This window comes from Phasianus colchicus, chromosome 2, assembly GCF_987193195.1.
Source record: "Phasianus colchicus chromosome 2, bPhaCol1.hap1.1, whole genome shotgun sequence".
Lineage (NCBI taxonomy): Eukaryota > Metazoa > Chordata > Aves > Galliformes > Phasianidae > Phasianus > Phasianus colchicus.
The window spans coordinates 32,369,182-32,396,523 of record NC_143437.1 but is presented as its reverse complement, the minus strand read 5'-3'; the positions used below and the strand labels follow the sequence as shown (position 1 = coordinate 32,396,523).

Sequence of the window (27,342 nt, the reverse complement as noted above, 5' to 3'; positions counted from 1 at the left end):
GCTCTAGGGCCTACTTATAAGCAATGACTTTATGAGCAGAAATCTGAGGACAGTAACTAATTACAAAAGATAACAGAGCAATTTTCATCTGTTCTTCAGAAATTGAATTCACTGTGAAAAATTTTATAGCATTGCTGCCTATACAATATTCTCAAGGTCCACAGAAATGGGTTAATGAACTCAGTCTTTCTTTTCTAAACATATGTACAGACAGACATACTTTCTTGAGAAGCACTTACCTTCAGTTAATGAAGCTGCTACTCAATAAAAGAACAATATTTGAACAAAGCTTAGGGTATTCATCAGATGGGTGTTGAACAGTTTGAACCACATGCTGTGAATGACACCTAGCAGTGACAAGTTCTCAAGATATAGAAGTTCAATTAAGTTTTAATTTGAAGAAAGTATTTCTATCCTTGTTATACTACTATTTTTCCAGAGTCTCCCATAAACATGGTTGCAAAATGAACCATCTGCATTGCATCAAATTGTTAGTCTCCCAAACATTCTTCTTTGGCTTTATGTCAGTAACTATGCCAAAGAATAATAAGAAATAAAAAAATCAGGGTCATACTAAAAGAGTTATATTTTTTTACCTTACCAAAACAAACACAATGAACAAAATAAACAAAATAAAAGGAGAAACAACAATAATTTATTATAAAACATGTCGTTCAATAGGAAGCTCTAAACTCAGTTCTGAGTCACTTCATCCTACCTGTAATTTTTCCACAAATTTCATAAGTCAATGGACTTCACAGCACTTATACAGAGTTCTAATTCTTCAGAGAATTACAAATTCAAAGAAAAAATATCCTTAGAAGCTGTCTCTTTGTTTCCCATGATGTAATCCAAGTCATTCAGCTAAAGTCCCTTCCCTAATAAATCATTTGGTTAAGCAGAGCTCTGCCATGATTCAACACAGAGATAAGTGTTATCGTAATCCTGTATAAAAGCTGTTATTTCCCTCTGTTATTCTATCTCTTTTATTCAGTTTCAGTTATTTCCAACACTGAGAAAAAGAATATGTGGCTTAATTCAAAAGTAATATATTAATGTTCATTATTATTAACAGTTTTGATGATCCCCTGCCCTAGGATGCTCTTACCTTCCTGAAACAATGAAGTTCTGCTTCTAAATATATGAAATACTGTGTGAAATGTCTTGTTCAAAAATGCTCACTATACCAAAACCAGTCTTTTTTAAATTGTTCATTCGAAGGCCAGGATGTGCTTTCTAACAAAATCATAAAAACATATTAGGTAGATTTTAGTATCACTATACAGATAGGAGCAAGTTCTCAGAGTAAATATTTTGTCTTCATCTCCTCCTAAGTGAGTTATGTCCTCTGATGATCTGGCTGTCTAAGTAATATTTCCTTTGCAATTGATGTCTACTGAAGTATGCATCCTTAATCACAAAAATCAGTAGAACAACAATTGTGAAGACAGCAAGATGAAATGGAATTCCTACTGGACAAGAACTTAAAAACGTGTTGTCAATAACTCCCTCAGTCACTAAAAGTGTAGTGCATTCAGTACTAGTAAATCTTTTGGGAAGAAATGTAAAGCAACAGGCTCATCACAGGTGGACAGACAGACAGACAATAATATGTCACTTACTTGCTTGAGCCACTTGAGCATATGTATACCCTATCTTCCTGCATATATAACCATGACTGGATCTACATCTGTTATTCAATTCTATGCCTATTATGCTCATAACTGGCAACAGCATCTTGCTTGAAAAGAAAACACAAACACAAAGTGAACAACTCCCTAACAGAAAATTTAGCAGGTTTCACCGATAGCACATTACATGAGCTTTGTGCTGGTGTCCATGCTAGGCATGCTTACTAACACCGATGGGTTTAGTTTTTGTTCATTTGCTCCCAGAAGAATTAGACAAATTTAACATGAAGTAGAGAATCTCATTTTAAATCCACTAAGAATTTAGTGGACTTTGGCATTGGAAAGAAATGGAAAGGTGAATTTTGTCATCAGAAGCCACATGGCAATATTATAGAGTTTCCTGGGTTTTGTCATTTTAAAAGTAAAATGTGCATCAACTGATAAGTTAAATGACAACAGAAAGGAAGTAGGGGCAAAAAAAGAAGCACAAATCCTTAGCTTGTTCCTTTTTAGCCTGTTGGAATCACACATGGCCAAGTCGCTTTCTTTCAGGTCAACAGACCCAGGTACAGCAGTTACTGAGCAACAGTAGCACCACTACAAACAGCAAATTAACACATTCTACAGCTTCCAGTGGTCTTACATAAAATGATACCCACAAATTGAAAGTGCTTGGCTTTATTATTTAGTTAGTTAGTCACTAAAATTGCAAGTGTGGGTTCGTCAGTTTTCATCTTCTGTAGTCAGCCTACTACAGAAGGAGAAAACGTAGGAGCTGGCCAGCCATGTCCATTGGGCACAGGGGTGGGTACCACACAGCCATTCTGCAGCGGAGATGTGGGCGGCCAGGCGATGCTTTCAAATCACTCCCACCCACCTCCAAGAGGCCGCCATCTTGGGAAGCCCTGCAGCCGCGGCTCGGAGCCGCGCCCCGATCCGGCACCAGAGGGCGCCCTTGCACCAGGATCCCGCCTGAGGCATGAGGCGGCGCGCTCGGGGGAGGTGATGTGACTTCCCCAGAGTAGTGAACGGTGTGTCAGTACTTACCGGTCAGCTACACTGAGCTTCTTTCCTTTTGGGGTAATAAGCGTGACTCTGGCTTCATTTCCAAAAGCTCTTCAAGAAGTTCAGTTTACAAGTCTCTGTGCATCTTGCTGAAAATGCCAGGCCTTTGTGAATGCTACCTCCTTCCCAGCAAAACGTGGAGATCTGCACGTTTCCAGCACTCTGCTTCTCTTCAGATGCAGTTTGAGTGTGCAGCTAGTGGGCTAAAACATGACAGAGGGAGAGGGCTGTTCTTCTGATCTGTGCTCTCATGAGGGCAGAAGAAGACCCTCAGCAAGATTCAACAGCCACTGTGGCTGGGACGTGAGAGGAGCCCATTCCCCATGAGCTCCACTGCCCTCCTTGAGATGGGAGACTTAAATTGACCCTAAACCATCTCCAGCTGTGCTTTAGGAAGTCTAGCCTTAAATAGTCTCAGTGATGTTGATTCTAAAATATTCCCTTCATGACTAATTCATATTTTTCCTTGATATTTTATCTAATTTGCTGCAGGCTAAGCTCTCTGCTTCTTGGCCTGTTGTCAAACGAAAATGACTAGTCCCTGTGCTCCTTTCTCTCTGGGGATCAACGGATTCTGATTATCTCTTTTTGGTCTTTTTCTGTTTCTTCAATCACTCATGGAGCATAAACACATCTGTTACTCTTCTCTTCCAACTTAAGGGAGAATCCAGTTCCAGGTGTTTGGCAATGGCAGAGGCAGAAGCAGACACTATCAGCAAGTTTTAGGTAAATGCCATGCTCCACACTTCTCTATTCCAAATGCTTCTGTACCTAAATGCCTTTAATTACCAGCTACAGACTTTTACTGAAATACTTATCCCTGGGGTGTTTCCTTTCTTGCTTTTATGGATGATATGTGAGGGTATCTTCTTCACTGCTCCTGCTGGCTTTAGTTTGGCAGCTGTAACGTTTCATTAATATTTTAAGTACTGTAAGCCCCATGCTTAATATACTGGTTCCAGTGGGATGAAGTTCAAGAAGACCAACCTCCAGGTCCTGCACCTTGGCCACAACAACCCCAGGCATTGCTACAGGCTTGGGACAGTGTGCCTGGAAGACTGTGTAGAGGAAACAGACCTGGGGGTACTGGCTGATGCTCGGCTGAACATGAGCCAGCAGTATGCCCACATGGCCAAGAAAGCTGATGGCACCCTGGCTTGTATGAGAAACAGTGTTTCTAGCAGGAGCACGGACATAATTGTACCACTGCACTCAGCACTGCTGAGACTGCTTCTCTAGTACTGTGTTCAGTTTTGGGTCCCTCACTATAAGAAAGATATTGAGGCCCTGGAGTGTGTCCAGAGATGGGCGATGGAGCTGTGAAGGGTCTGGAGCACAAGTATTAGGAGGAGTGGCTGAAGGAGGAGACTCAGAGGAGGTCTTACAGGTCTCAACAACTACCTGAAAGGAGGTTGTGGCAAGGTGGGGTCAGTTTTTTCTCTCAGGTAACTGTGATAGGACTAGAGGGAATGGACTCAAGGTGTGCCGGGGCGATTCAGGTTGGACATTAGGAAAAATTTCTTCTCCAAAAGAGTGGCTAGGTGCTGGAACGGGCTGCCCAGGGAGGTGGTGGAATCACTGTCCTTGGATGTATTCAAGAAACATTTAGATTTTGTACTAAAGGACATATTGGTGGCAGGTGGATGGTTGGATTGGATGATCTTGGAGGTCTTTTCCAACCTTGGTGATTCTATGATTCTATTCTGAGAAAATGCAGATGGCAGACAAGACAGTGTAGTGACTTGTGCAGGAACTGGGACAGTAGCTTAAGTGCCAAACTGAGATTTCATAGGCATCTTTGGTCAGCTATTTCACTTATCCTACATATCTCAATTTTTCCTCTGTAAAGTGGAGATACATTCCTGTCCCACTTAGGAAATGCATTTATACTAGTGAGGTATTTGGAAGCTAAGAAACAAGAGCTAGGCCAAACTTTCATGCAGCCATGTTAAGAAACTCCTAATAAATAAATAAATAAATAAATAAATAAATAAAATTGAACCAGATTATACATTCTTCAGTTTTTGTTTATCTATCTCTAGTACTAGAAATTCCATGGACTTATTATTCGCTGTTGTTGTCCTCGTAGCTGAAGCCTCAGTCTGGCAAGAACTCTGAAACCTGAGCAAAGCTTTCCTCACCATCTACTTCTCTATGGTGGCTCTTGTGCCCCACAGCAGAGACAGGGAGTGAGTTCCCAGGCATGGGGATCTCCTTGTGTTCTGGGATACCATGCACTAAGCAACACATGAGCAAGCAACGAAGCTTTTAAGCTGTTATGGCTACATTTCCAAACAGAAATTATTGGAGGTCTAAAATGGAGAATAAACTTCACCTCAATAGGCAGACATTTGTAAAGCAGACATTTTTTCCTCACAAGAGAAGTGGACAGGTATTCCCACCCACTGCCTCTGGTTGCTGGCTGTGTCCTCTAAAGCCAACCCCACAGACCACAAAAACTTCTAGTCCTGGTCAGGTATGCATTACCTATGAAAAAGTACTCAGTGCAATGGGTATTTTTACTTTAGGCATGTTATCAGAATATAGATGAAGCTCCAGGGAAAAAAGGTAAAGCATGCAATCCAAGATTAGTTTTTAAATCTTTGTCCCACAGAATTACTTAAATGTGTGAATCTAAGTTTCCACAAGAGCATCTGGGCTATATAATGCAAGTTCAGTAAGTCTGAGCCCTTTTTTAAAGTTTTAAGCACACTTTCCATGCCCTGCACAATCTCAGTGAGTGTACACAGTGCATGTGAGGGCCTCACCATGGCTGTGTGTACACAGTGATTTTACAGCCCAACAAGATACCGTATCTATTACTTGCACAATTGTGCTCCTATACAACAAAGGGTAATGTGACTCTAAAAATCCCAGATAGAATGGGCAGCTCCTCAGAAAATTCCCAAGCTTTCTGCATGAGAGAAGAAGTAATATTTAGGAAAAAATGTCTCTATGTTAACCTTGTTATCAAACAGTTCATTTTATTTTGTTTTCTCCAGCACCCTTGACAGCCACTACTGATGATTATGTTACATCACTGAAAAGGATGGAATTACTCACATATCCTCAGGTAAGTGTCTTTGGGTTATTCATCTGCTCTCAGATTAAACATTACTGTCAATAGCACAAGATGAAATTTGCGTTACTGTAATAATGGCATTGTCTTTTTTTTTTCCTTTTGGTGGACAAGACTTAAGAATTAGCAATATAATGGTGTCATTCTGCATAAGAAAAGTGCTGGGCCTACATCGTTTGACAGAACAATGTTAGCATCTTACCAGTGCAAACAAAAAGAGCAACTCACCATAAAATAAAGGGAACAAACACTATCCATTCAACAGTGCAGACTCCAGTGTTGTTCTTTATTATATTATTTAAAAGGAGCAGATTTACTTGGTCATAAATTAATAATTCAGAAGGTATAAGAAGGCACAGCCAATTAGCTGCAGTAATTTGCATTTTTATGCTATCTAGTTAGTTTTCTAAGGTTCTTCTCTTCTATTATCGCAATGCAAATGCCATCTTCCCAAAGGTGAATAGCCAACCTGTTTTTTGTTTGCATGGTAATGAAGCCTGTTCAATTATTGAAAGGCCAAACAATTTAATAATTTTCTAAGACAAATCTTTGTTCCTACCTTTTTTCATCTTATATTGTTGTGAAACATGCTTCTTCAATGTAATTTATTTTAACGTGAAATTGAGAGGCTATCAGGTGGCTGATTTTGTGTGGTTTCTGAAATCATGTCTAACCACACTTGTACAATTTATCCCATGAAGGGAGGTAGTAAAATTATTTCTTAACTTAGACGCTGACAAATAGCCCTATGTATGATGCTTTGTTCACAGTGTGGGATTCCTTGAGCCTTGCACAAAAACAAAGTGAGAAGGATTTAATGCATGAATTTCACTCTGAGGAGAACTTCCATTTCTTATCAAGTAAGGCAGGAATACTCCATACATAATGGCAACTGCACCATCAGAAGCTTTCTGCCACCTGCTCTTGGTCACTACTATCCAAGGGTACAGTCTTACTCGAACGGATGTCTTTACCTTCTGAGGAATACTCCTAAGGCCAGGGAGGCTAAAGGTAGAAGCCTTTACTGCAGGCTATGCAGTATGGCTATGAACATGGTTACCATAGTGCTGTAGTCCAGCTCTACTTGTATCATTTCATCTCTGCCTTCCCATGCAGGGCACCAGCAAATCCCACTGGCTCTCTGGGAGTTGCTCCTAACCTGCAGCTGGCCTGACACATACTTATTTTTCCGTTTTTACTTGGTATTTTCCTTTCCAAATGCTTTCCATCTGAGGCCATTTCATTTTATTTTTATAATTATTTTCTTTTTAATACAACTCCTCATTCCAGATGTAGGATAGTACATACACTCAAGCATACACATGAGCAAAGTAATGCTGAGGCTGTAAATGTCTTTGAGGCAGAGTGCTAACTGAAACAATTCTACAGACATTTCAGAGGACCAGTGGGGATTAATCTGGGAGAGGAGGGGGGGGTAGAGGGGGAGAGGAACCTACAAAGACTAGATAAGCAAAGATGTTATATGATTTTCTAAGACAACCTCTAAAGGAACCTGGCTCTCCAGATTTCCAGGAAAGCTACTGGATGGTTGAAAAAGATATAGGAAACCTGCCCTTCCCTGTTCACTTGTGGGAAAAACACAGAATGAATGACTGATCGTAAGAACAGTAGGGTGTGTCACTGTGTTGTAAAAATCTTTCTTCCTTATTTTTAATTCTTCATGGAGGCTCTGTGGGAAGGCACAGCTCTGATTCACTCCAAGCCATAGGGGAGGGTGGAAGAAGAATGGACAGCTGAATCAGCTTTGAGACCAGTGATTCAACAGCAAGCAAAATTATGCTAGCAGGTATAGCAAGGTGAAACAGGTGCCAGGAAGTGAGAAAGGAGAAACAAAATAGTCAGTAAGTAAGGAGAATCTAGAGTTAACAAAAATAAAAAACTCTGAGAAATAAAGGGAACTTTTAGAGCTGCATTGCATTTTTCTTTCCCTGTCATACATGGACAGAAATGTAGAGCTCTAAAGGTGCTTTTTTAGAGACCAAAGTTCATGTTCAGTAATTTATGTGAATTTCCATCATGTCAATCAGAAAAATGAAACTTTCATTATGTAGTGAAGACTGAGTTAATTTAAGAGCTTATATGCTTGATAATTAACTTATATATTAAAATTATTTGCAAAGCACATTTTTTAAGAATACCATTAAGTTCTTGCCCTATACCATCTCAGCAGAATATGACTCCCATTTCACTTTTTTTACTAAAAGATATTAAAAGGGATCTGTTGATTGTCTAATACGACTCTTTCCATCCCACGTCTACAAGATTCCCTTGTATTAATTTCTGTATCAAGACCAGTGCTGCCGCTATACCATACTGGACACTGATCTCGATGTCAGATTTCCTGTTCAGAGAAAGCCCACCACAGTCTTCAATAAGTTTCTTCAGTGGCCACTTCCCTTCACTCTTGTACAATTACTTTAAGCCTACATTTCTCTAATTCTGGGCAATGGATTTGTCTAATTTTTGCCAGAGAAATTAAAGATGCCTTTATACCAGTTTCTTCTTGCTCACTAAGTGAAAATCTTTGAACTTAAATCCCTCATTTTCAGTGTACATGGGTCTGTCTCAAAGTAATGCTTCCTATTTATTTCCATGGAAAGAAAAGAACAGATAAAGAACACAATAACACTGTTTGATAGAGCAAATTCTCAGCTACAAAACACTATTTTTCAACATTGTCACCACCATTAGTTATGCATCTTTGCCAGCAATGAACAAGAGCCTGCATGCCGTACCCATAAAAATCTGCACCGGCAGAGGTGACCAATGCCATTGTTGCCACTTCTGAAATGCACCACCACCACCTCACTGTGCTCACATCTACTGTTTGGCCTCCACAAAAATTTACCAATCGTCAATGAATGTCAGTGGGTGCCATTTTTTTTCACATGGTGGAATTCAGTGACACACCTTTGATTCATATGCACTTGTCAGACACCATTCTGTCAGACTGCCCCTCTGCTGCCATCTGTCACACAGCATCTACAGTAATGGAATATTGTTGGGTAGGTTCAGCCTCTACTGCCATAGCAGCAAATATTGGCAAATATCTGACATCATAGGCCAGTGTAATAAAATAGGAGGCATTGCATTTGCAGTCCTCATATTTTTCTTTAAGCACATCCATTCTTTAAGCACGTTCATAGTTTCCTTCTTCCTTTTTAAAGCTTTTGAGTCTTTGTTGTTGTATTAATAAAATAATAAAAAAAAAATAAAACACTTCAGTTTTAATAAAAAAATAAAACACTTTAGAACAGAGTACCAGTAGCAGTGATGAAACAGGGCGATGCTAAGCTGGCTCCCAGCAAATGCACAGGTGAAGCTGTGCCCTGCCCTTCCTCCTCCCTCAGACAACAAAGCTCCAAGCCAAACTTCATCACAGAGCTATGGCCTCTGTAGCATCTTTTCTTTACACTCACAGCAGATCTGCACTTGGATAATACAAGTTCCCCACTTCTATTCATATTCTCCTGAATATACTCCAGTGATCACTTTAGCACTTTGTCCAGGATGCACTATGGGAGATACATGTGTATGATTGTCCATCATAAAATCAAATCCTTCTCAGCCCATATTTCCCAGCATGGAGTCTTCCATCCTACATTCTAGGTGTGTTTCACACTGTTCCACATTACACGGACTCTTAGAAATGTCATCTTTTTCTTTGTTGCCAAGAAATTCAGGTTGCTCCACATCGCTCTCCAACCCTATTTGTCATGTAATTCTCTATGAGTTTTAGTGGTCTGGGAAACTTTTCCAATAAAATGCTAGGTTTTTGTCTCATTAATAAACAATATAGGGGAGAAAGCTCACCTGGGAAAAACTTCTACCATGATCTTTCCTTTCCTTATTGAGACCTATTGTTTTTAATTACATTCATAGATATCAGGTGGATTTTGTTCTGAAATCATTTTTAAATATCAGTACAAGATTAGATTTTTCCCATTTCTTAAAACTTCCCCAGTTTGAAGACTTAGTCATCTACATTAAGTGCCCATGGGGGTCTTTTGCTAGTTCTTTTAAAGTATCAGATGCTTGTTAAATGGACGTGCAGATTTAAAAATGTGGAACATTAAAAAACTGCCATCTAACTGGTTAAAATTAAAAGATTACATCATCATATCATATGACTAAACCATCTGGCTTTCCCCAAATGCAAATACAAAGTGACTGAGACTCAGATTTCCATGAATTCTTTCCAGTTCCGCTATCATCATACAGCTACAGAACAATCGTATTACTGGGAATCCCAGTACAATGTAAGCCCCTGGCTGTCTCTTTATTCTTAAATCTGTTAACCATAGATTTGGTCTTTAACATTTTGTTTCCACTACTTTCTAAAATTTGTAAGACAGTTATTGTTATGATTTCACCAGGTTGTTTTTTTTTCCCCACTTTTCACTCTGATTTATAGATGCTTTTATTTTACTTTGACCCTTAGTACTCCTTCGTTAAGCCTCTGCAACAGCATCATTCACAAATATGTAATTTGGGCATTTAGTAAAATGTTATTCAACAGCGGACAATTATCTTTCTAATTTTTCTGTTTACATATCTTCCATTTGATTGTCTCAAAATTATATTCAGGTTTATTAAATTGTTCTTTTCAAAATCCCAAGAATATGTATTATTGGCAGAACTCACAGTAAAGATGTAATCAAGATAAAATCAGCTTCATCTAAGAAGCCACTGTCTTTTGAATTTTGTAATTAACTCTTCACTTCATAAGGTCCCATTTAGATTTCTGTCCCACTGGATATAATTGCTGTTTATATATGTATCCTTTCAATAATGAAGTTGATTCCTTAAAATCAGCAGCTAATGTCACATGTCTTTTAAACTGATGTCATCTGGCACTGTTCTTGCTACATATTCTAGCTCAATGGCTAGATAGTCAGTGACCTAATTCTGTGGTGCGTTTGAACATTTCTAGTGGACCAAAGTTAGTGATGTATCTTGTGTTTTATCAATGTAACTTTGATTCTACCGAATCCTTCTGGTTTTCATCAGTAGTCAGTAATTTGATTTGGGCAAGGCCATTTTAAAACAGTGTCTCTCTAACTTATGTATTTTTAATTTAATTTTTAATATTATTTTCCAATAATTTTGAAATTGTGAGCATGAGAATCCTCCGATTTGTTTTCAGAACACCTTACTTTGTGCATATAAATGAGAAATTTCTGCTCTGGATGTAGCACATAGCAAATGAAATACCTAAAATTAGAATAAGTCTAGTTGCAATTGAGCTACATTATCAACCATTTTACATTTTACTGTGATGGTTATATTGGCTACAGAGAAAGTCAGACAGATGACAGGCCAAAAAAGTAAAATCAGTGTGAAAAAAGCAGATATTCCATATTTTTTCTTCTGCACTTGACTTTCTTACAATCATTCTACTGGTTATAACAAGTATGAAGTACAACAGAGACTAGACAAATGTGTTAAGGGCTTCTATTAGTAAATTTCTTAGTACAGCTGTCATTATTTTTTTGGTTGCTATGGTGACTTACTAGTTTGAGGCATCACTGTTTCAATGATTTTCCATGGCAATACTGCTTTGGCTCCAGAGCACACCCCAAAACAACAATGAATGTCTTCCAGGATAATTTATCTCTAGTTCATACTAAAATATCTACACAATTGTCCAGCATATGGTAATAAGCAATCAAACCTACTAAAAGATTGAGGTGAAGAGCTACTTAGTAAAGCTACTGTTAGGAAGAATTAATTTCGTAACTAGAATTTAAAAAAAAAGGGGAAAAAAAGGTAAAAATACTGGGAGAAAATAGCTAAATCAGAGTGTTCTGTCAAAAAAAAAAAAAAAAAAGTATATATTTCTTCACAATAATTTAGATTTTAAGCCTCAAGATCAGAAGATCTCTGGTAAATTTCAGTCTTCTCAGAAGTTATAATATTCAGTTCTGTCAGGTTTCCTCTTTTCATCTTTATGCTCAAACAGAAATACCTATTTTATTTTCCCATCTTAGATAATTGTTGCTTTGTAGAAGTGTATATGGAAAGCATTTAAAAAATTGCACAGACCACTAACGAATGCTCCAAGTGGCAAAAATCATAAACCATTTTGTCTGGTCAAAGCACATAGCTATTATATGGATGAATGAAAATCTCACAGTGAAGCCATGTAAAACATTCTGTTCAGAATTTAAAACACTCTGTGTTTGATACGCTTTTTAGCTGCTGTGCTGAGATATAAACTGCCAGAAGCAATTGGTTACATGTCAATGGAAGAGGAGTGCAGGAACTCCCACCCAACCTGGTAGAGTTGGACCTCAGCACCCAAAAGTGCCATGGGAAGTATACTGAAAGCTTTATTTATTTTCAGTGGTTTTCCTACTCCTGCCCTTTGTCACAGCCTCCATCCTAGTCTCCTTTTTACACTGTAGCTTCAGTGATGGTTTATTAGAAAAGCAAATATTGTCCAGAATTCTCAGGATGGACAGCCACCCAATGCTGGAACAGTTCAAGTGAAAACCAGCGTAAGAATTAATAGAATAAGTTTTTGCCAACGCAGTGCTATCTCTGTCTGTTCAGGACAGGGATTCAAAGATCTAATTCAGTTTGAGAAAAGGCCAAATAAAAAATTGCAATGAGAAAGAGAGGCCTTCTCTGACAAATCACCCTTGTGACTTGCACACTATTGGTAGCAGAGGCACAGACAGCCTCACACCCTCCTGCAGTGCTCCTCTGTGGGCTCTCCCTCTATTTTCTCGTGACTAACATCCACATGACTGGAATGTTTGCCTGCAGCTCACAGGTATCTTGGGGCTACGGCTATATTTGGCATATGTATAACTTTTCCTTGCTAGTTTTGTGTACTCTATTGATGAAAAAGGCAAAAAACCACTAACAGCAATAACAAAAATCATTTTCTGTTTTTCTCTTGAGAATTTTACTTCACTGTTATTTGGAAGTTGCACAAATAGGTATCTCCAATATTTTTGATATGTCCTGGTTTTCATTTTCTTAATGTTGTGCATGGTGAGTTGATTTTGTTTGCAGGTGTTTCATTGGCATTGCCAATATATTTCCATTAACTAACATCTTTGAAAGAACACGCAGAGCCTATATGCTCATCTGAGAACGTTTTTGTCTGTAGAATTCACACACACCATATAATGTTGAGTCTTCATCTCAACATTTTCTGCTTGAAAAAAAAAAAGAGAGAGTGAGAGAGAGAGAGAAAGATTGTTTGTCTTCAAACAATTTTGGACGCTCTTTGTGCTAGAGATACTGGCTTACAGTAAGCCTATGTTGGGTTGCAGTTCTCTAAGAAGGTTTTGAACTAGTGACCAACAAACTGAGTTGCTATGTATTGAGATGTCAGTTAATTAAATTCTGGGACAAGGAATAGAATGGCATCTGCATTATAAACATGCGGGAAAGTCTTATCACTGTATGACATATGGCTTCATTTTATTCAAAAACAAGTCTGTATGGAATATCTTTATTGCAGTTCAAGAAAGGAAATGCGTGAGATTGCAGCAGCTGGTATAAATGGGAAATGTACAGAATATGTGGGCTACTACACTCTATATTTTCCCTGATGAACAATATGTTGGCAGCATACCATGAGAAATCCGTGCAGTCTGATATCTTGGTTTTCCTTTTTTTTTTTTTTTTTTTTTTCCTGTGGAGTATGAAAGCAATCTAGTTTTTCTAAGGTTAAGTGTGGATTTCCATTTACGTATGTAAACCAAAATAACAAAATTAAGTGAGACCATGTTCATCTAGCCTGTTAGACTATAACTAACTAAACCTTCTTCAAAAACCTTCTTCACTCAACAGAAACCTATAATAATGCTGGAATATTATGTTTACATAAGTAATGTTTTACCATGAGGCCTCCCTTCAGCCTTCTCTTATCTGGGCTGAACAAACCAAGGGACCTCAGCCACTCCTCATACACCTTGCCCTCCAGACTCTACACTGTCTTCATAGCCATTCTTTGGACTCTGTCTCTACAGTGGTGGTGAGCGGTGTCTCTGTAGTCTCTGTGTCACTCAATGTCACTTCCAGGGGCAATACACTTTCTGCCTAAGCTATGGAAGGGTATTCCTGCTCCGCCAGGCTGGCCTTCTGCCTCATCTGCTTGACTCGACATTTTGGAATTGTTTGCTCCTGTGCTCTTGAGACATGGTACTTTAAAAAGGACCAAAATCGACACAGTTACCATGGGTAGGTTGGTAATAACTGAAATTTGAAAAAAAAAAATCTTGTTTTCTGATGAATTTTTTCTTAACCCAGGATAGTACTTTTAAAAGGATTGCACTCAGATTTGGAAAAAAATATCTCCCTGGTATCTATCAAAACCTTCAGAAGGAAAACCCCCAGAAATTGAGACATGAACATTTGTTTCTGTCCAGCAATAAAATATATATATGACACAAGGAAATCTATAATAACTTGTGTGAATGTGAATTCAAACCAGCCAATCTAAGGTGGCTATGAAAATCACTCTCATACAGAACTGATTATACACTAAGAACCACTGTGGACTAACTGTACCTGAACAGTCAATCCCTACTGTCATAAATGGACTCTCTTCCCAGAGACCAATATGTGTCCCAAAATGAAAGAGGCATAAAATGAAGGAGATTAATCAGGATGAAACAGAAAGTTCAATTAGACTTCTCTAAGAAGGGAAATGTGGCCATAAGGCTGTGCTCAATCAGATCAGAGTATGAAGAAATGAGTAAAACTCTGAGGTAGAAGAATTTGAGGGAGGTGCTTGCACATCCTGGCATTTGATTGCCTAACTGTAATCTTAAGTTCTCAGAGTATGTTGCAAAAGCACACAGTGCAGAAGCATTGACACAGTGGCTATGAGCAAGGAGTAAAATTAGGATTAAAGAACAAAAAAAAAAATTAGACATTCCCATGCTTCATTTTAAAGAATTTCATCTACTGAGTATGGGTGGTAAGGCTTCATTACAGTTACCTTGGGAGACACTTGACTGGTGGACAAAGGTGGTCCCATGATCCCTCTGCCTACTGGCAGCTGACCTGTAATAGAAAACAAAAGGCTGACTGACAGCCAAAATCAGGTATCAATCACAGTGAATTGTGCAGATCTTCAACCCTATCCTAAGAAAATTAACTTGAAATTACTAAAGCTCCACTGAATTGAACAGAATAGTTCCAACCTCATTAAACCTGTTCAGAAAGTGGAGCTTTTTTGCCATGTGATATTAAGAGATCTTCATGTTAAGATACAGGCATTTTCTCTTATGTCAATCTTTTGATGCATTTTGGTATTTTTCATAAGAAATTCCTTCATTATAAAAAGAAAAACCTGGTTTGCCAAAACCCAAACAGGTTTCTTTTTAAAAAACACTACATTATTTTTTTACTGAAGAGAGATCATCCTTTAAAGGAACTGTCCTAGAAACTTTTTATGCAGGTTGCCCTCTATTTCAAGATCTGAATAAAAGCACTAAAATTCTTCTGTAGCAGTTGCATTTGGTGTATGTTTATTTTAGGTTTTCTTCATGGCAAAATCAGATGGTGAAATATACATTTCTTTAAAATAAAAGGTGGTGGAAAATGCAGGTGGAGATCTAATGAGACTTTCAAAGGCGTAGAGCTATGTGATTTCCACTGATGGGAAAAATAACTCATTATTCCATCCATATTTCAGGATCCTGAGTCATTTGGGGTGCTCTACCTCTTGTGTCAACCCCAGGTGTTTTCATTTATTGCAGAGGAGAGCCCTGGGCCAGGGTTCCCCTGGGGAGAGCTGGGGAGCTGCAGGGTGTCCCTTTCACAGGACAAGAGGTGACATCAGTCCTTTTCTCCCTTCAACCCTGCAGCCACGTGACCTCCAAAAAGTTCTCTGCCAAATGTAGCGGTCAAGCAATTCCTGAGTTTGTAATTCACTATTTCAGGGTGTTACTTTTTCCCAAGTAGATGGTTCTGAGACTATAAAATCCTGCTGTTTCTGCCAGCCAATATAGGAAATCCTTTAGTTCAAGTTGCAGGTGTCTGCGCAGTAAAACTGAAAGTCTGGATCCAAACACAGCTGATGACTCACTTGGAAACTGCTACAGCCACACATAACAGCACTTGTAATAGTGGTCATCTTTTTTAGGAAAACATTTTACGTGCAAAAATGAAAGCCTGTTATCCTCTGTTTAGATTACTGACCTCTCTATTCACTGTTGGTTTTGGTTTTTTTTTCCTACTAGTGAATTTTACAACTTTAAATACTGAAGGTGAAAGACTAAAAAGTTATCCTTCAAATCATCTCCCCCTCTCTTGCTCTGAATACCCATTAAATTAAATGCAAATATAATTCCTACAGTAGCTGTGCATTTGGTCTGTATTATGGTAATTATACTTCTGTATATCTGATACCCAGTTAGCTCCCAATATAGCCCCACTGCTTCAATAGCTTTACACAGCTGAAACAAGAAAATAAATCATAGTTCTAATGAGAGTTCAAAACTCTGTAACAGAATTTGCTGGAAGAAATATGAAAATAATTCAAACTGGAACAACTCTGGAATAAAAGAGAATATTTCAGTATGTATTGAAACATGACCTAAAAATGCCAGTAAAGCACTCTGCTTTTTCTATTATTTGAACTGCAAGAAGTCTCTGTACTCTAGAGTAAAAGTAAGTTTTCACTCCTGGTAAATTTGCAGTATGTAGATTTTTCAGTGCTGTATTTTTATGTTACAGAGCCTTATTCTTTAAATTGACAACTGAGTTCATAAAACAGCAGAATTGATACTAGAAATGTTCAAAATGTCAACATTTGTCCTTTAAAAATGAGGTCTCCAGGGAACTAATTAATCAATATTCAATATCTCTAACCAAGGTCTTATCATTACGGGAGGAGGGAGTGTCCGAAAACATAAGAGCAGGATGTTTGTTAATTGAGTTGCTTCAGTAGGATATAGAGCATGGGTTGGTTTTTTTTTTCCTGTGTGTAAAGCAGGAGACAGAAACTGCTAGTGTATATCACAAGTTCACATTTTTTGTGTATTTATTTGCTACTAGACCAGCTCTGAGATTCTGCATTAATAGTAAGTAGGTAAAAACAAGTGTGTGACAACTGCAGAAGCTCCATTTTTCCAATTTCTATTGTAAGAACAATTGTCCCAGATATGTAGAGTAACCCTGGAAGTAAGTTATATTAACATCTCTACTCATGACGCTCTCTACATGTCATGATGAATGACTGCTTGGAGAATCACATCCAGCTGTTTGTTTGTTTTCTCTTGGAGATAGAATACGTTTGATACTGTTACACTATGTCAGCTGCATGGCTGCAAAGCGCTTTCAAGCAGCAAGATTAGTTTTAAAAAGATAGCACATTCCTTCTTGTGACACAGAAGACAGGTCACATTCCAGCTTTGAGTCCTTTAGCTTATCAAAGCTATCTTTTAACTATAACAAGCAAGACCTTAACTACTAGAACATGACAAATAAGCATAGGAGACCACAATGCCTTCTTAAGTATTCATACAATTGCAAGTAGGAGCTTCAGAGTATTAGTTTGGGTGGTGATTGTTTAGTCACATGTGGCACGTGAGGCATGTGACACACAACTCATGCTCATTCAATGCACATATGAAATACTACAGCCCAATTTTGAACTCAAGGAAAGGAATAGCTAAAGACAGGACACATGTCTGGTACTGTCTGTACAGGAAACCGATCAGTCATATTAAAAACCATCCCAGAATGGTGCTGTCCTCTTTATTCCTAAATAAGTGCTGCTGATTCATCAGTAATTTTAAAGTACTGATGTAACATAAACTTGATAATAATATTAAAAAAATGCATAGAGCTCTGTACAGAGTACCTATTAATGATACACACGTATTTTGTGTCAAGTACTGCTGCTCACTTTTTCACAGGCAGGCAGCAGTTTCAGGTGCACAGACAGCAATACATATTACAGGGTTTTTATTCCCAAAGGCTTTCAGCCAGTATTCTTTGGACCAGGTCAGTATATACATTCCAATGTATTTTCTTCTTTAAAAGAGCTTCAGTTATGCATTGAGATTATCACAAAGAAAAGAGGGACTGACTCCAAAGGATTTCATAAACCTCAAGTTTGAGAGATATACTCATCATTGTATGCTCAGTTAGTAAAAACTGAGTGCACGATAGAAATCCAGAGTCCAAAAATCAACAAGAAGTCTTCAAATATAATGCCAAGAATGTGAAATTCATCCTTTGCTTAGGTATAGTTATAGCAAAGAGTGTTTCAGAGAACAAAAGCAGCTACCCAGAAGCCAGCTGTGTACATGTTTATATCTCTAAAACAGCTGCTGCCTTTGACCGTGCCACAGAGAGAGAAAAGTCTCCTCCTTTCCCACTGGCCACTATATTAAGCAGCTTGCTGTAATGGCTGCATAGCATTTGGCAGTTGCAGGCATGGTAGCAGTTAGCATTAATAAAAGTAGAAACTGTTCTCACAGTTGCGTGTCTCACAGCCGCATGTGTGAAACGTATCACATTTAGTGTAGACAAACTGGACATCTATAGTACGGATGAGTTGAGATAGCAATAAAACAAATGTGTTCAGCTGTGTGTGTATCTGTGTGACCAAATACAGCATCAGAAGTTCAGTAATTATGTAGTCAGAAAATATACAAATATAATGATTACTGAAATCACTGCTTGTTTATTTTGCTTCCCTTCAGAGCATGGTGTTGCATTAATAAAACTGATAACTTTGAGGGCCTGTTTTAATATAAACATGAATGCCCTGCTGCATGAAAAATAACGTGGTTGCATGCATGCTTAAGTATATTTTTCTTTATACCTTCATCTGGAGGGAGGGAATGAGTCAGAGCAGACAGCATATAGCTCTATCTGTACCTGTCTATTCCCAAAATATCACAACAAATATTTAAGGATCTTTACAAGTGACAGAACTAAAGGTCAGGGTCATAGCAAAGGGCAGGTTGTGGAGGAGGGGATTAGCATTTCTCTAAGTGATTTCTTCTCCCATCTATTTTTTATATCCTCCACAAACAGGCCTCTCTAATTTCAAACACATTTTTTGAATTCTGCAGAGAAGTCAGTTCTAAAAAGGCATCATCCAAAATAAATGTTTTTCTTGGCTCATGCATCAACTATCCCATTTTCTTTTCTAGTATAGATATGGGTGGGAGAAGGCATATGTGTGTGTATACTGTGTGTATACACAAATATCAGTATAGTCTTTATTTAGCATTCTGTACTCATAGATCACTTATACAGAGGTATTGACTGGAAATCTTTGCTACTAAGATATTTTAGTCTCTTTTTCGTTGAAAAATAATTATGTAATAGATTGATTAGATTAGCATTCATCTGTCTTAATTGGCTGGTAGGCTGATGTCTGAAGAAAGGTCCAGGTGTTCAACTCCCTTGCAGAACAGACCTTTATTTTGTATATCTGTATAGAGGGCAATTCTCCAGCATCCCCCCCACACACTGAATTCTCCTCTTTTAAGTAGCTGTAAACTGTGTGCTGGGTCATCTCTGAATTCATATAGACTGCATTCACTTCTTGTTTATTTTTAAAGATTGCTTTTAGATTAGAAATCCATAAATGGCTCTGAGGAATGGTGACCCTTCAGTTCTCACCCTCTGCCTTGTCACTGCCCAGCAATAAAAAGCTGTTTCTAAAAGCAAACTAAAACCAATATTTCCTAAAGATTGTAATATAAAATGCTCATTTCAGTTTTTCTTCTCATTTGTGTTTTGGCAAGCAGTATTCCAGGTTTCAGATGAAATTTCTCAGTAAATAGTTTTCTCTCTCTAAAAATGTGTGGCCAAAACCAAAAAGCATAATGAACCTGATTCTCAATAGCTTTTCAGTTCAAGTACTCACATAACCATTTTGCACAATGAAGATAGACAAGGAAAACAGAAGCACTGATCTGACAGCAACTCACAGCCATCAAATACAGGTATAATTTATTCCCATTCAAGCTGCTGCAGATGGCACCAAGTTCTCCTCTCCCTGTGTATGATATATGTGGCTCAGGAAAGGCGCTTGACCTCTCCAGCCCACAGAAAGAGAGAAAAGAACATGCCAACTTTGTCTGTCTGAGAGGGGGAAAGAATACAGGCTTCTTGTGCTTTTAACTTCGCCATTATATCAGAAGAGAAAGAAAGGGAGAACACTACTTAGGGATAAAGATGAAGAGAGTTTTTATATACTTGCTTCAGTGTATGTTTTCAGTAACCTGTTGCAAGACATGCAGACTATTGGTATCACTGCTTTTGGACTTCAGCCATTTACCCAACTGGAAACTTCCTCTACTCTTGTATTCTCAGCTTGAGCCTCATTGTAATGCACTGTATTTTTTTTAATTGCATTAATATTAGATAACTCTGATTAAATTAGGTGGTAACACAGAAAATTGATGATAGGATGTCAAGAAAATGATGAAAGAAGACAAATGCTTTGGGTTTTTGTGAGAGACAGAGTGAGAAAGCAAGTGTATACTCATGCATGGGAAAATGGTTAAGCTTAGTGAATACAAGACTAAGGGAAATCAATGCCTCCTGACCAGAGGTCTTGCAGACTAAATATGGGGTACCAATACCCTTATCTAGTGTTGCTGTGTCATTGTTAATTCAGATACACTCTCATTACTATACATTCATCTATCAGTAGCTTTCAGTAAGATAATAAAATGGATGAGTTTAAGATTCCTACATTTATTTTTCCCCCTAGTAGATCATTCTCACTTCTGATTCAGATCATCAGATTTTATAGGTTTCTCTATTGTGGAATGAATTGAAATTAAAATGAGCCAAGCCTCTAGGGACTGAACCAAGTAATAAAACAACGGGTCACCAGAGTTCACCTGGAGCTTGGATCAGAACATCCCCTAGTCTTAGGAAGCTGCATGGGGCAGTGGGAAAATAAAAGTACACGAGGTAAGATGGATAGCCACAGCCAGAAGCAGCTGTGTTCAGTGCTGTGGTGTACAGCTGTATACCACAGCACTGGACTCAGCTGCCTGCATGCCACCCTTGATGAACCAACAGCCACAGTGCAGAGGGCAAACACAGCCCCCATGTTGCTTAGTGCTCCTACATGGCTCCATGCATACTGGCACAGCCCCTGGTGACCTCTCAGCACCATCAGAGAACATGTGCATAAACAAAGCCTAGGCTTGACAAAAAGCACAGCTTAAAATTAAGACATACACAGTAACTTTGGAAGTTGCTCCTGAATTCACCAAGGAAAAAAAAAAAAGGTAAAAATTCAAGACTTTCTCTCACCAATAGCAAATATGTATGGGGCTTTTTGGAGATGGCTGGGAGGGTAAATATAATGAGGTAGAAGTCACTTCAGGAAATGAGTTTCTGAGCTTTTAGCTGATTTTCAAAGGATCTGAACATTTTAATACTGTAAGTATTAAACTGTTCTGTTAATGATGGGTTAAGGCAGTCATGGATTTACCAGAGGTGCTGGGCAGATCAAGACTACACCTTTCCCACTGGGCAATCATTGCTTTGTAATTATTTAAATCAAGGTAAACATAGTAACTGCTTTCAAGAGTGGGCAAACTATTAACATCAGTTGTTCTTTTCTTGCAGATAAATTTTGTTCAACAGAAAGGTGACTGTAGGAATACCTTATTGCAAATTTTATACAGCTTTTTCATCTTTGTTGCCTTGGTGCATTGGCCTGTATTGATTCAGGTTATACAATTCTGTGTGACCAAGAGATATAGCCAGAGACGTTTTGGCATTCTTCAGAAGAAGCAGCCTTTTCAGATGTGGTTTACTCAATTGGAAAAACAAGGTTTCATGCCTACTTTTTAGTCACAGATTTTCCTCTTCCGTTGAAAAATGGGTTTGAGTTTTTGAGTCTGCAACAGTACCAATAATAATTTACTGAAGGCAACGCACGTGTATTGCTCCTCAAAAGCTTTAAAAAAAAAAAAAAAAAAATTAAGAATGGACACTCAGCACACATGGGAAGACATGTATATGGCTCCAAACTTGCATTCTGGAGATCTGTATCTTAGTCTCAGTATATTCCTGCATTGCTGGGTAACCATGGAGGAGTCATTCTATCACAGCTGTCCTCTCAGAAAAATATGTATAATAATGTCAGCCTGCCTTGGGAAGAGGTTTGAAATCTATGAGTGGATAGTATTGAGTAAGAACAGGGTATTACTAGTAATTTATTTATTTATTGTTCAGTTGTGTGGATAATGGTCCACTTTATCCACTGCTACAACACAGCAGTGATAATAATAAACATTATGATCTTGGCAGCTGAAGTACTTCTCTTGCATTGACTGCCCAAACAGTCATTTCAAGTCCCCCATCTCCTGCAGATGACAGGTGGAAGATCCACTGCAGATTCCTGCCATGAGCTAGAACCTCCAGAGCTAGAACCTTCCTTTGTAAATCTTGCCTGCCCCAGTTTCCCATCTGTCCAGCCTTGGTGCCTCCTTTCCCCTTCCCAAAATGCCTTATGAGAAATAAGCATGTGAGAAGACCCATTCCCCTGCAGTGCCACCTGGTAAGAGGATGACAGTCCTCAGAGTGGCACCTGTATGTTGCCAGCTGAAGTATGGACCTCTTCCTCCAGTTTCCTCATTTTCTCCATTGAAGACTGATGCAGGTTAGAAAAAAAATATAGTAGCAAAGCACCAGCATATTTTCTACTCTGGAAGAATGGTATTCAATAAGCTGAACATGACTTCAAGCCATTGACAAATTGGATGAATGCCAGTTTGCACAGATATCCAACCAAGCAATCACGATACCAGATTTGGTTCTTGTAGTGGAAATGCTAAGACATGCTTGAAAACAGTGATTAAACACCTGGTAGGAAGGCAGGGCCAACCCAGAGGAGCAGAAGGGGTGGAGCCAGACCTTATTTAAGGGTTCGCAGTGGAAGCAAGGGTATCTCTCTGGAGATTCTTGCATGCTTGAGGTCTTCTGAAGATATGTAGCTTTTCTCCTTCCCTCCCTCCGTCCCTCCCTCCCTCCCTATTTCTGTGCCCACTGATGTTGTGTTTGAGGAAATCCTTGCTCACTGCAGCCTGGGATCTTGCTGCTCTCCTGTCATTGTTGAGCTTTCCATCATATTACAGTTCTCCATCCCCTAGGAAAAGACTTTTGGAAGAAGGAGCTGTCTCTGGTCCAATTAGATCCAGCACCGTCACTGAATTAATGTGGATTGTTTGTGTTTTTGGCTAAAACTATATGTGATTCTGTAGAAGTAGCCATCACAAAGGTGGCTGTCTCATTAACTTTCTAAGAAATCTTGCAATTTTAAAATTGAAATAATCTGCTTTAGTATGAAAGAAAAAATACTAAATTATACACAGGATAAGGCTGTGAAATTCTTGTAGAAAATAATACTTTGAGGGCACAACATTTATGTAGGAATTGGTGTCAGTTTCATTAAATTTTTCCCTGAAGTTTGGTTTCCCTTTTCAACTGCTGTCATCCATATGATACAGTTCTGTTACTACCAATGGGAGCTTGCTTAATTTTTTAATCTAAAAATGAAATCTTCCAATTAAGTCATCATTAATTCCTGAGCCCCGTCCTCTCACTTGTAATTTTTTTTTACCTCTACATCAGCACTGCCTTCAAAACTTTTGCACTGCTAGTTTACTAACCCAGTATTTATACTTTTTTGATTCATAATACATCATCTCAACAGACTTATTCCTGGTGGTAGGTCTGTGCTGCCCTCCTTTTTTTTTTTTTTTTAATCAAAACAATTCTTTACCATAGCAACTTTTCTTGGCTACCAACCCACTTCAATAACTTGCAAGCAGCAAACACTTGACAACACTGATCAGAGCACACTATTCCTGTGCCAAATTGAAAGGCAACTCCTCCCTGGAACAATAAATGCTGTTCCAATCTTACAGGATGGAGCTGTTGCAGGTCTCTCAGAAAGTTCATATTCTTTTAGAAAGTTATTGAATGCTAAGGAGCTGGCTGTGCCAAAACTTTCGGAACTTCAGAAGTAACTCAAGGGAGCAACTCCTCCCTAAGCTTTTTAATTTATGATAGGAAGGGAAGAGCTATAAAACTAACAAACTTCTTATACAACTGGTGAAGGAAAAAAAGCATTCAGCTCAAATAATTTGACACAGAACATAGGGTGCCAAAATCATGCTGAACCAACTTCTAACAATATGAAAGTCACTGCCAGTTTGACATGGTATTTTTAAGAATATGTGGAAAAAGCCAACCTTTTCTTACCTGATATTTTACCTGTATAATCATTTCTTTCAACTACAGATGTTTATATTATAACAATACTATACTTTCCTTCAGAAATTTCCTCCACAATTTAAAGCTATAAGTCCTCTACTGTTCTGGTGAAGAGACTACTTCAATATTCACTCAGATGTTTTCATAGAGATAAATTTCCTCGAACTTAAACCACAGAAAAAGGACTTTATCCTTTGAAAATGGCTGAACAAGTATTTATCAATTATATTTATTCCATCACACTAAGAATTTGCACTGAGTGTCTTAATAAGCCATTTAGCTCTTCCGTGTCAGCACAAGAAAAATATATTAAAATCAGTGTTATAATAGAAAATTAATATTACTTTTTGGTCACAAAAGCTTTCATTAATCTCTGATCACAAACCATCAGCTTTAAGAAAAGGTTTTTACCTGCAGTTGGTAGTCAGGTGAAGCTAAAAATTGTCCAAAAATACAGTATTTTAGTGTACTCAAGAATCTGTAGAGATTATTAAAAGTGAGAGATTTTGGAGCAGGAGTAGCTACAATATAAGCATAATAAACAATATCACAATGTAAACATTAAAGTATCCCATAAATGATGATGTTATAAAGTTTTTGTTTATTTGTATATTCCTAATGATGCCATTAATTGCTTAATTTTCCTGAAAATTACCATGCTGTTGTAATTCTTTCAAGATTTCTGGCAGCGATTTGTATTCAGACATGAAGTAAAAGGATGCAGCAGTGCCATATATGTAGCCAAAGGCTACTCCTCCTTTTTGAAGAAATCTAACTTACTGCTAACTTACTGCTACATCCACACCTGGGATACTTGCCCTCTCTAAAACCATGTGGAACAGCAAGAGATTAATCTCTACTTTTCAATGTCTAAATGAGACAGCTCTGCTTTTTCCTGTCATTTACCAGGGCATCTTGCATGAGTCCCATCTTGAGTCTCAGACTTTGCTTTTTCTATTTACCACCTCAGCTGATAACTATGGTTTCCCTTCTACGCTTTTCAGGGTCTTTAGGACATGCCTTCCGATTGCTTTTGAAGACGGTACTAATACTGGCTACCCACCTGGTATCTTTGCTTTCTCTACTGAGCTCACCATCAAGAGGTGTGAGAAAGCACTTCTATGGAGCTTATTCTAAAATTCTCCAGGTCCCTTCCCTTACTTCACGTTCTCAGCAGGGAGCATTACCATGAATGTGTCCATTATTGGTTAGATCTTTTTCTTCTGTGTAGGTTGTAAATCCATATCTACCACTCCATTATCTTTACTAGTACATATATATATATATATGTCTGCCTATTCACTCCTCTTTGGAAACCTACATTATCTCCCAGTAATGAAATGGAAAATATTTCTCGTCACTCCTCCTATCACAAGGAAAGAAACTGCTCAGTGCCCACAGTTTAACCAATCTGGAATAATGGTATTTTATTGATTTACTAATAGATAATTAGCAGGCAATTAGTGAACTATATCTTCAGATAAGGATGAGGAGAGAATGAGGTAAAGTAATGCTACATACTTACAGATTGCTAATAAAGGCCTGCAAACTTATAAACATCCTCCTTTAGCTAATGTTAAGTAAGTCCTATTCCTCGTTACAAGCCATTAGTTATACATACAGATTGTGGGTATGGGTCACAAGCACCCCTTCCCTAGAAACCTAGGTTCCCTGAGGGTGGGCCCCTGCTTGTTTCCTCTACACTTTCATCCCCTCTGGGTACAGGCTGCCCAAAGCCTGGAGAGGGAGGCTGTTTCTTCTGGACTTGATGAAGGTTGTGGTGCCAGCAGGATAGCTTACTGCCATGTAACATCAAGTTTTGTTGGCCACTATTCTTCTCAGAGGTTTCTCCCATAATTACAGACTGTCATGCTTCTGTTATACGTCTTTTCAGGCTGACCTGTCTGTTTCTATTTGTAATTTCCCAATTGCTATTTTATCCAGATAGTAATCACTGTCCTTTTCAATATGATCAGGTTGGGGCAGATACCCTACATGTTTTGGATACTCTGTATACGTATGCTTTTTTTATTTTCACTTCCTTATCCTACAGGTGCTTTTACTCAGGCTGTTTGCCAAAGGTGGTCCATAAGAACACCCCCACACCTTCCTAGCAGGTATTATTGTTGTTATTATTGTTCTGGTGGTGATTATTATTATCTCTACCAAAATCTTCACACAACTGTGTATCTTGACTGTTCTTTTATTGAGTACTCTTAATGCCTGAATCATTATACCAGATCCATTCTTAGGCTATCAGGCTCCTTTGTAGCCCAAGTGAGATTAGCTTGTCTGATTTGTCCTCACTTCACAGGCTTCTATTTTGTACCCTTCCCACTGTAAATGTGAAAGCTTCAGGTACAATGGCAACAGCCAATTTGGATGTCTGCAAAAAAGAGAAAGACTTCAATTTATTACCCCACAACTCTGTCTAAGGACCCAAATCCGTCAAATCAGAAACCTGCTGGAAGAATTCTGTGCTTGTCAACATTTTTGTGAACTGTTCCAGAATGTGAATGTTAGCTGATTCATTTCAAACTGTTTCAGACAATGTTGTTTGAAGCTGTTTTTCTCAGAAAGGCAATGGAATATTTTGAAAGGAATATTACTGGAAGCCTGATGTATTTTTCATAGGCTGAGAAATTAAAAAAAAAAAAATACAGCAATCTGGACAGATCTTGTTTTGGTCAATATTATTTTGTTTGCACTTCTAGCCTTCTCTTAATTTGTTTTGATTACTTGTTTTAAACACTTAATCATCCTTAATGATGATATTTGAACCTCGTGTCAGAATTGGTTGCATTTTATTAGTGTTCTTCAGACAATCCAGAATTTCATCTCTATCCCAGACTTTTCTCTAACCTGAGATATTCTGCATCTCCGCAGTGCAATACCTCTCAGAAATATCAAATAGTTAGGCTTTGTCAAAAAAAAAAAAAAAAAAAAAAAAAAAAAAGCATGTATATTTTACTTTTCCTTGCCTGAAACTTTTGTCTGGGGGGAGAAAAAAATATCACATTATATCCTAGGCAGACAGAATCATATAAATAACTACGAAATGTCTTTCAGAAATTGGAACTTGCTTTTTAAGCAGCAACTGATTCCTAACTTTAATAATGGAGGATGCTCTGAACATACTATTCATAGTTAAATACTATTACTGGAAGATTATTTGTGAGTCTGTAATAAAAGATCTAAAGTTAGGCTCATCCAGAAAGTATAAAAGTATCAGTATCTATATAACATTTATAGGGACTACTTAGTAGCCCTTTGTCTTATTTTTTTTGCATTATATTTCTGTACATTGCT

The 27,342-nt window shown here is 38.1% G+C and overlaps 2 long non-coding RNA genes across 3 annotated transcripts in view; both read left to right on the top strand.

The window, feature by feature from the left end:
* Positions 1-2,587: 2,587 nt before the first annotated feature.
* The window catches only part of LOC116232927 (uncharacterized), a 41,497-nt gene continuing 16,742 nt past the window's right edge, over positions 2,588-27,342 (top strand). The window contains exons 1-4 of one of the 2 annotated variants that reach the window (XR_004167833.2): positions 2,588-2,711; positions 3,357-3,422; positions 5,699-5,769; positions 5,890-6,047. This is a non-coding gene — a long non-coding RNA (uncharacterized LOC116232927). Of the gene's footprint in view, positions 2,712-3,356; positions 3,423-5,698; positions 5,770-5,889; positions 6,048-27,342 lie in introns of those variants that run through there. The other variant, XR_016464664.1, reaches the window with a different exon arrangement.
* Positions 24,929-26,946, top strand: LOC116232933 (uncharacterized). Its single transcript, XR_004167837.2, has 3 exons — positions 24,929-25,136; positions 26,087-26,150; positions 26,348-26,946. It is a non-coding gene; the product is annotated as an uncharacterized LOC116232933 (long non-coding RNA).